General features: G+C 51.0%; 1 non-coding gene across 1 annotated transcript; it reads right to left on the bottom strand.

The window, feature by feature from the left end:
- Positions 1–1,642: 1,642 nt before the first annotated feature.
- Positions 1,643–1,714, bottom strand: Trnar-ucu (transfer RNA arginine (anticodon UCU)). Its single transcript has one exon. It is a non-coding gene; the product is annotated as a tRNA-Arg (tRNA).
- Between the last annotated feature and the right edge of the window lie 6,939 nt (positions 1,715–8,653).

Below are 8,653 nucleotides of genomic sequence, written 5' to 3'. Positions count from 1 at the left end.
GCCTTGAATGGTCTTCCATACACCTATGGACGAAATGTTAGAAACGAAATGCCAGACACTCTTTCTTAGAGGCGGGGTAGGTTTTCTGCTCCTTCGACAGGCCACAGCTGGCATAGGCGATTACCTTTTCGCAACCACTTTGCTTTTGGGCGAGGACGGCACCGAAGCCTATGTCACCAGCGTCCGTGTGCATTTCCGTTTCGGCGTTTTCGTCGAAATGAGCGAGAACGGGTGGGCTTTGCAGCCGTTTTTGCAGCTTGCAGAATGCTTTTTCTTGGTCGTTTTCCCAGCTGAAAGGGGTGCTATCTTTCGTCAATCGTGTGTGTGGCTCTGCAATGCTTGCGAAGTTTGCGACGAAGCACTGGTAGTATGCGGGCAGTCCGAGAAATCTCCGCAAGCCCTTCTTGTCTTTCGGCCTTGGAAAGTTCGCAATGGCTGAAGATTTTGCCGGGTCAGGTAGGACTCTCGCGGCGTTGACGACGTGGCCCAAGAACTTGAGTTCCCCGTACGCGAAGTGGCACTTTTCAGGCTTTCGAGTTAACCCCGACGTACGAATGGCCTCGAATAGAGACACCAACCTTGCGAGGTATTCGTTGAAAGTTCGGGCAATACCACAACGTCTTAGAGGTATACGAGCCAAGTGTGCCACTTCAGGCCAGCTAGCACCGTGTCCATGACTCGTTGAAACGTTGCTGGCGCCGTGCACAACCCGAACGGCATCACCTTGAGCTCGTATAGGCCGTCCGGGGTTATAAATGCAGTCTTCTTTCGGTCTCTCTCGTCCACTGCAATTTGCCAGTAGCCGATCTTCAGATCCATCGATGAGAAGTCGCCAATGCCGCGAACTAGGTGAGAAACCCATCGATGAGAAACCGAATGCCGCGAAAAAGGCATTGGGTTCGTTTGTTTGTATTTTCTTTTACTGCCCGGCCGCGCCCGGCTATGTTAGCTGTGTCCCAACTGAAGCGCGTGTTCCATTCTTCATATATATGCTTCACGGGTTATCTCATTCTGATACGGGGAGCGTTTCGCCAACGTCACCAGCCCCGAATAATCTGCTTTGATCTACAACGTTCGAGATATAAATCGATGGTTCGAGAAAGGATCTCGCCAAAAGATAAAGGCCTACACAGCTGACACCGCGTCAATCCTTATCGCCAACGCTGGCTTGCGTACGTCACTTTGCTGATTGCTGCTTCGGTCAGTGCACCGCACGCGTAATGCGGAGATGTGGGTTCGACTCCCGCTCCCGGAAAAAACGGGTGATTTTTTCTCGACCTATATTTTCGCCTATTTATCACTGTATCAAACAAACATGACCTACACACTTCATTCGGCATTATTAAAATACCTCGGAAATGTCCGAATAACACTGGTAATGATGACTGCAACCTTCCTTGATATCTCTCTCTCTCTCTCTCTCTCTCTCTATATATATATATATATATATATATATATATATATATATGGTTAGGAAATGAGGGACTCGTTAGGAAATACAGAAAGAAATGCCGGCAGTCTACAACGCCAAAGAAGGCATAGGGGAATGTTTGGACTATTTTTTACCGTTAGTGAAATTATATATATTTTTTATATTAATTGAAGCGAGAAAGAAAGAAAGAAAGAAAGAAAGAAAAACACGCGCCCAGAGTGGGGACCGAACCCACGCCTTTCGATTAGATCTCGAACGCCTTACCAATTCGGCTATCTGGGCGACTGTGTTCTGCTTCACTTTCTGGGGTATTTATATTTACTACAACTGTATCTGACGCTTGAGGGTGGTAGCCAGCGCCACTCAGACTACACGGGGAGAAGGGGACCTTCTTTTCAACCCCCGGGGCGTGACGCGAACGTCTACAGCCTGTCATAAGCGCGTAACTGGCGGGAAACCCTCTTATGCTACCTTGGCATCAAGGCTGCCAGAACCGAGGCCCTCGCTAAGCTTTCGAGGCCCTCGCTAAGCTTTCGCAGCTTTCTGGGCGCGTGTTTTTCTTTCTTTCTTTCTTTCTCGCTTCAATTAATATAAAAAATATATATAATTTCACTAACGGTAAAAAATAGTCCAAACATTCCCCTATGCCTTCTTTGGCGTTGTAGACTGCCGGCATTTCTTTCTGTATATATATATATATATATATATATATATATATATATATATATATATATATATATATATATATATATATATATAATATATATATATATATAATATATATATATATATAATAAATGGTAATAATTGGGAGGATAGATAGGGGTACGACGACGACGATGAGCTGGACCAAACCGAGCGGTCGTTTCAGCCGGTCGAAACAGGACGAGCACGAGACAAGCGGGTGCGTTAGGGCGTGACCAAAACTGGACAATGCTAGTGTCCTGACCCTGGTGCATGCCCACAGAGGGAAGATTGCCCGTTGCACTTTCTTCGCACTGGCGCATACCCCCAAACAGGTAATTGTCCGTTGCATTAACTCGGTGACTATCTTCTTTACAATCACTCCCCCGCTGTAGAGCAGGCAACCTGGATGCCTAGGGGCACGATAAAACGGCGGGGTCGTAATAAGGCTTCAGGCATTGCACATGAACTGTCTCTTTTCCACGTCAGCGTTGGTCGCGTGAAATCTGTACTGGCTCGACAAGGTAATTAACGGGCGAGGTACGCTCCAGGACCCAGTATGGGCCGTGATAGTTAGAGAAATATACTGCATTGTCCAGAAGGTGTGGATGGTACCCACAGCCACACCAGTGATCCGGAGGAAAAAGACATGTCTGGGACGAGCTTCTCATGGCGATCCATTTGCGAGAATTGATGGTCGCATGTGAATGAGCGGGTGCGTTGACTGCATTCTTCGGCCTAAGAGGATACTTGATATACATTTGAATACTCAGAGGCGTCAGCTCTGTACGAGAGAATGGCGTCAAGGGGGCGAGTCGGTTCACGGCCGTACAGAAGAAAAAACGGCGCGAAGCCGGTAGTAGACTGCGTCGCGGTATTGTATGCGTAAGTGACAAATGGGAGGACTGAGTCCCAGTTAGTATGGTCTGAAGAAACGTACATGGCGTGGATAGCACCAAGAGCGCGATTAAATCTATCAGTGAAACCGTTGGTCTGCGGGTGATATGCGGTGCAGGTGCGATGAACAATGCGCAATTTAGTAAGGAGAGCTTCAACAACTTCGGACAGGAAAAGGCGGCCTCTATCGCTGAATAATTTCTTAGGGGCACCATGGCGAAGGATTAAGCGATGTAAAATAAAAGAAGCCACGTCCTGTGCTGTGGCAGCCGGTAATGCGGCCGTCTCGGCGTAGCGTGTGAGATGGTCAATGGCGACAATGACCCAACGGTTACCGGCAGCGGTACAAGGCAGTGGGCCGTACAAGTCAATGCTCACACGATCGAAGGGGCACTCTGGGCAAGGCAAGGGCTGTAATGGGCCGGCCTGATTATGAGGCGGCGACTTGCGGCGCTGACAGTCAGGGCATGAGCGCGCGAACGTTGAGACGACGCTGTACATTCCGCGCCAGTGGTATCGTAGATGGAGGCGCTGGTACGTTTTCAGCAAGCCGGAATGAGCGCATTGGGTGTCGTTATCGAAAAAAGCGCAAAAAGTGGAACGCAAGTGGCGAGTATGACTAATAGCCACTTGCGGCTGCTGGGGACGTAACTGTGGCGGTAAAGCAGGCCTTCCCGGATGGAAAAGTGAAAGGCCTATCGGCGAAGTGCCCTGGACACGGGAGCAGTAGCTTGGTTGGAAAGATATGCCAGGATTGAAGCTATCCAGGGGTCCTTGCACTGCTCATTGACCATGTCGTCGAACGAGGGGGCATTGAGGCGGCCGTTCGAATCATCGAGCGAAGCCGTACCAACGGATAGAGGAGAACGTGATAAGGCGTCGGCGTCGTGATGCTTGCGGCCGGAGCGGTAGACGAGGTTAATGTCAAATTCTTGGAGGCGAAGAGCCCAGCGGCCGAGCCTGCCAGAAGGGTCTTTGAACGACGCCAACCAACATAGGGCATGATGGTCCGTAACCACATCAAAACGGCGGCCGTAAAGGTAAGGGCGGCCGTAAAGGTTCAGGGCCCATATGATGGCTAAGCACTCTTTTTCGGTTACTGAATAATTAGATTCTACTTTCGTAAGAGTGCGGCTGGCATATGCAACAACGTATTCGTCGATTCCCTATTTACGCTGCACGAGAACAGTACCCTGGCCGATACCGCTGGCGTTGGTGTGGAGTTCCGTAGGTGCTGAGGGGTCGAAGTGTCGAAGTATAGGTGGCGTTGTAAGCAGTTTGCCCAGCCAAACAAATGCATTGTCGCAAGCTGGCGACCAAGCAGTGATGCCAGTGCCACTCCCGAGAAGGCGCGTCAAGGGGGAAATAAAAGGCAAAGTCACGAACGATGCGGCAGAAATAAGAACAGAGCCCAATTGAACTGCGCAGCTCCTTCATAGTTATCGGCTTGGGAAACCCTGCCACGGCTCGAAGTTTAGCAGGATCCGGTAGAATGCCTTCTCTGGAAACCACATGGCCAATGATGGTAAGCTTGCGGGCAGCGAAGTGGCATTTCTTTAGATTAAGGTGAAGCCCAGCTGAAGTGAGGCATTTCATAACTTGTTCCAGACGTTGGAGGTGCGTTTTCAAGTCGGGAGAGAACACGACAACATCGTCTAAGTAACATAAACATATTTTTCACTTCAACCCACGCAAAATGCTGTCCATTATGCGCTCAAATGCAACTGGAGCGTTGCAGAAGACGAATGGCATGACGTTAAACTCGTATAAACCGTCAGGTGTAAAAAAAGCTGTTTTGGGGCTATCGGCGTCCGCCATACGAACCTGCGTGTAGCCAGATCGCAGGTCTAAGGATGTGAAAAACTCGGCGCCTTGCAAGCAATCGAGAGCGTCCTCTATACGCGGTAAGGGATATACGCCTTTGCTGGTAATTTTGTTGAGGCGTCGGTAATCGACGCAGAATCGAATAGAGCCGTCTTTCTTTTTGACCAGGACAACCGGGGATGCCCAGGGACTTCTGGATGGTTTAACAACATTTCGTTGCAGCATATCGGTCACTTGCACTTCAATGACATTGCGCTCAGTAGCTGAGACGCGGTATGGTCGCTGACGTAAAGAAGCATGGGTTCCGGTGTCAATGTGGTGACGAACATTCGAAGAACGGCCCAAAGAAGTTTGCTCATGGTCGAATGATCCAAGGAACGGGTTCAAAAGCGTGATGAGGCTATCGTGCTGCGAGGAGGAGAGACCAGGGTCGATAGAAGGTAGAAAAACACTTGATGTCGATGCACAGGTTGGAGTGAGAGCGCTAACAGCAGGCGGAGGGATATCATCAGACACGTCCGCGATGAAAGTGGGGTCTATAACTTCGACGCATCCAAGGCACTCTCCGGCAGTCAACGTCAGTGGCGATACGGAAGTATTGCAGACAGGAAAGGTGGAAAAACCATTCCTGAGGCAAAGAACAGCAGTAGGAAGTGTAAGGTTCTTGCGTCGTGAAAAAAGTTCGGAGGGCGTGAAGAGGATCGTTGAGTCGGGGACAGATGCACAAAACACGGGAACCAGAACGGCAGACAAAGCAGGAATATTTGTATATGTAGCGGCGACAAGCTTAGAAGGAAGAACAGGTGGCACATCGGCCAATGGCGCTGTACACAGGGGAAACAGTTCAACTTCCGCGCGGGCACAGTCGATGACGGCTTCGTGACGGAACAAAAAGTCCCAGCCCAATATGATATCATGTGAACATGACGGCACACCAAAAATTCTACAAAGTAAAGAACGTCTTGAATTACCACTCTGGCCGTGCACGCAGCCAAAGGGGCCACGTGTTGAGCGCTGGCAGTGCGGAGACAAAGGCGAGGTACTGGAGTTGTTACTTTTCGAATTTTGCGGCAGAGCTTCGCATGCATCACGGATATGGCAGCTCCTATATCCACAAGGGCATACGTGACGTCTCCTTCAACATTGACTTCGATCGCATGCGTACATTGACTTCGATCGCAAACAGGAGGACTTCGGTAGTTTGACGATGCCGCAGTTCTTACCTCCGGAACTGTGCTCATCAGTTTTCCTCGGGCGGTGCGCTGGGACGACGGTGCATCGTCGACAAGGACCGGCGACGGGGCGAAGGCGACCGGCGGCGGCTGTGTTCGTCAGAAGCAAAAGAACTACGCGACTGCCCGGGAGACGTGGGCTCGTAGGGTTGGCGCGTCACATGGGGTTGCTGTCACAGCCGGGACCATGGTAGGCGTAATCGGGTGGCTGAACACGAAGACGGCAGAAACGAGCAAAGTGACCCGGGATGCGGCAAGCAAAATATATTGGGCGATTATCCGCAGTGCGTAAGGGGTTAGGGTTGGCGGACGTTGTGAATCGAAGGGGAGGACGTGCTGGGGTCGGGGTAGAGCGCACCAAAGTGGGGCCGCTGTAACGAGGTCTGGCTATGACTCCATCATAAGGAATAGGCGTGGACAAAAGGTATGGCACAGAGGAACCTGGGTGGCGTGGTGCACTTGCAATGTCGGTATAAGAAAGGGGCGCCGTCACAGTTTTCTGCTGATAGGTCGAAGGAAGAGCCTCAGCGACTTCTTCCCGAATAATCTGATGAAGTGGTGAAGCCATGCCAGGCACTTGAGCACACGAAGTCGGTAGTGTACACGAGAGAAGAGAAAGAAGAGAAAGTTGCCGGGCTACGTCTTCGCTCACGAGGTCTTTAATCCTTTCTTGTACCGAAGGGTCGTCGAAGGACAGCGCTGAAAGGGATGCGTCGGTTGCAGCTAGTAGTTGGCGAGTGTAGACGCGCTGCTTGCCCAGCTCGTCGTAGCTTTGACATGAGCTGACGACTTCACCGATGTTTTGTGGGTTTTTGCTCAGCAAGATCTAGAAAGCGTCTTCTTCAATGCCCTTCATAATGTGTCTGATTTTCTCACTTTCAGTCATTGTGACATTGACGTGCCTGCACATATCGACAATATCCTCGATGTAGCTGGTTAAGGTATCGCCAGCCTGTTGTGCCCGTTCACCTAAACGCTGCTGTGCGGGAAGTTTGCGCAGGGCTGGCCGGCCAAAGACATCCATAAAAAAAGGGCCCATCTCCACGGGAGGGGGACTCGAGTAAATGCGTCGCATAGGGGGTGGGTGTATTGCGTTATCGTTTAGTGTTTGGGGAGTTGGTGGTAGTAAATGCGTTGTATCAGCAGCTTCTTGACGTAGTTTGAATGAGTCAAGGATATAAGGCGCGTTCGTAGCCTTTCATTTTGTGTCGCTTTTGTGGCGCAGTGGGTAGAGCACCATGTACCTTGCGTTCCGCCCGCAGGGTCGTGGGATCGAAACCAGGCGCCGGTAAGTATTATTTTTTTATATAGTGTAGGGGAGGCGTGTGGACCTGTTGTTGAGAGCGAGGAGGGTAGCCTGATGCTGGAGAGGAGGAGTGGGGGAGAGGGCGCACCTGGAACGGCTGTTGCGGACGCCGAGGCACGCCAACGCCGGGTGACATCGTGAGTTAAAGAAATGCTCTGCATTTAAAATCAGTCTTGAATGCGTCCCACGTGCTGACCTTAGCTTCGTTGTTTTTAAACCACCGTTCGGTGACTTGACGAAAGCAGAAACCGACGTTATATCTCTTCATCGAGTCATCCCACCGATTATACGCGCTTACCCTTTCGTAAGAGGTAAGCCAGTCTTCGGCATCCTAGTCGACCGTGCCTTTGAAGATTGCAGGATCACGCTGTCGAATCGCCCCGGAACAGACGATCGCCGGTGGCGAAGGCGGTGGTGCAGTTCTGCTGTCATCAGGCATGGCGAGGGCAGAAAGGGCTGGCAGTGTCCGGTTGCGCAGTTCCAGGGTGGCGGATCGAGTGGCGTTTACCTTGAAGGTGCCAAGCTTGGATCTGGATGGGGTGAACCCGCGCACTCCACCAAATGAAATGGTATTTATTGTGGCGATAGATAGGGGTACGACGATAAGCCGGGCCAAACCAAGCGGTTGTTTCAGCCGGTCGGAACAGGGCGAGCACGGGAGGAGGAGGTGGAAAAACTTTATTGTGAGCCTGGTGATGTGGTAGTGGCTCCTCAGTCCAGGAGACCATGGGACGACCTCGCTGTCTCAGCCCTGGACACCAGGAGTTGCTGTGCATCTAAGCCAGCGCTGGTCGTCAGGTTCTCCCACAGCTCAGGGAGGGGAAGGGAAGTGGGTAAAGGTGGGAGGGCTGGGTTGTGTGCGCACTCCAAGATCATGTGTATGAGGGTACATGGGTTAGGACAGAATTTACATGTGGCAGGGTATTGAGTGGGGTACATCCGATGAAGCCAAGTTGGGTTAGGAAAGGTGTTTGTTTGAAGCCTCCGGAGTATTACTTCTTCTGTTTTAGTAAGCTGCGGGTGAGGAGGGGGGAAATGTTGTCTTGATGTGCGGTAATGTTGTGTGATGTCTTGAAATGTGAGTAGAGGAACGAGACTTGGTGTTTCTTCAGAGGCCTGGGAGGAGAGTTCGCAGGCTTGTCTGTGGGCAAAATTATTGCCCGTTAGTGAGGAGTGTCCCGGGGTCCACACAATCTCGAGTTTCCTGTTGGGGGCATGTTGAGCCAAGAGGTTCCACGTAGTTGAGGCCACGTAACCCGACAAAAAGCTGCGACAGAC

This window comes from Haemaphysalis longicornis, unplaced genomic scaffold, assembly GCF_048455015.1.
Source record: "Haemaphysalis longicornis isolate Haplotype H1 unplaced genomic scaffold, Haemaphysalis longicornis Haplotype H1 scaffold_3, whole genome shotgun sequence".
Taxonomy (NCBI): Eukaryota; Metazoa; Arthropoda; class Arachnida; order Ixodida; family Ixodidae; genus Haemaphysalis; species Haemaphysalis longicornis.
The sequence above is the reverse complement of the archived record's forward strand: the minus strand, read 5'-3'. Positions and strand labels throughout refer to the sequence as shown.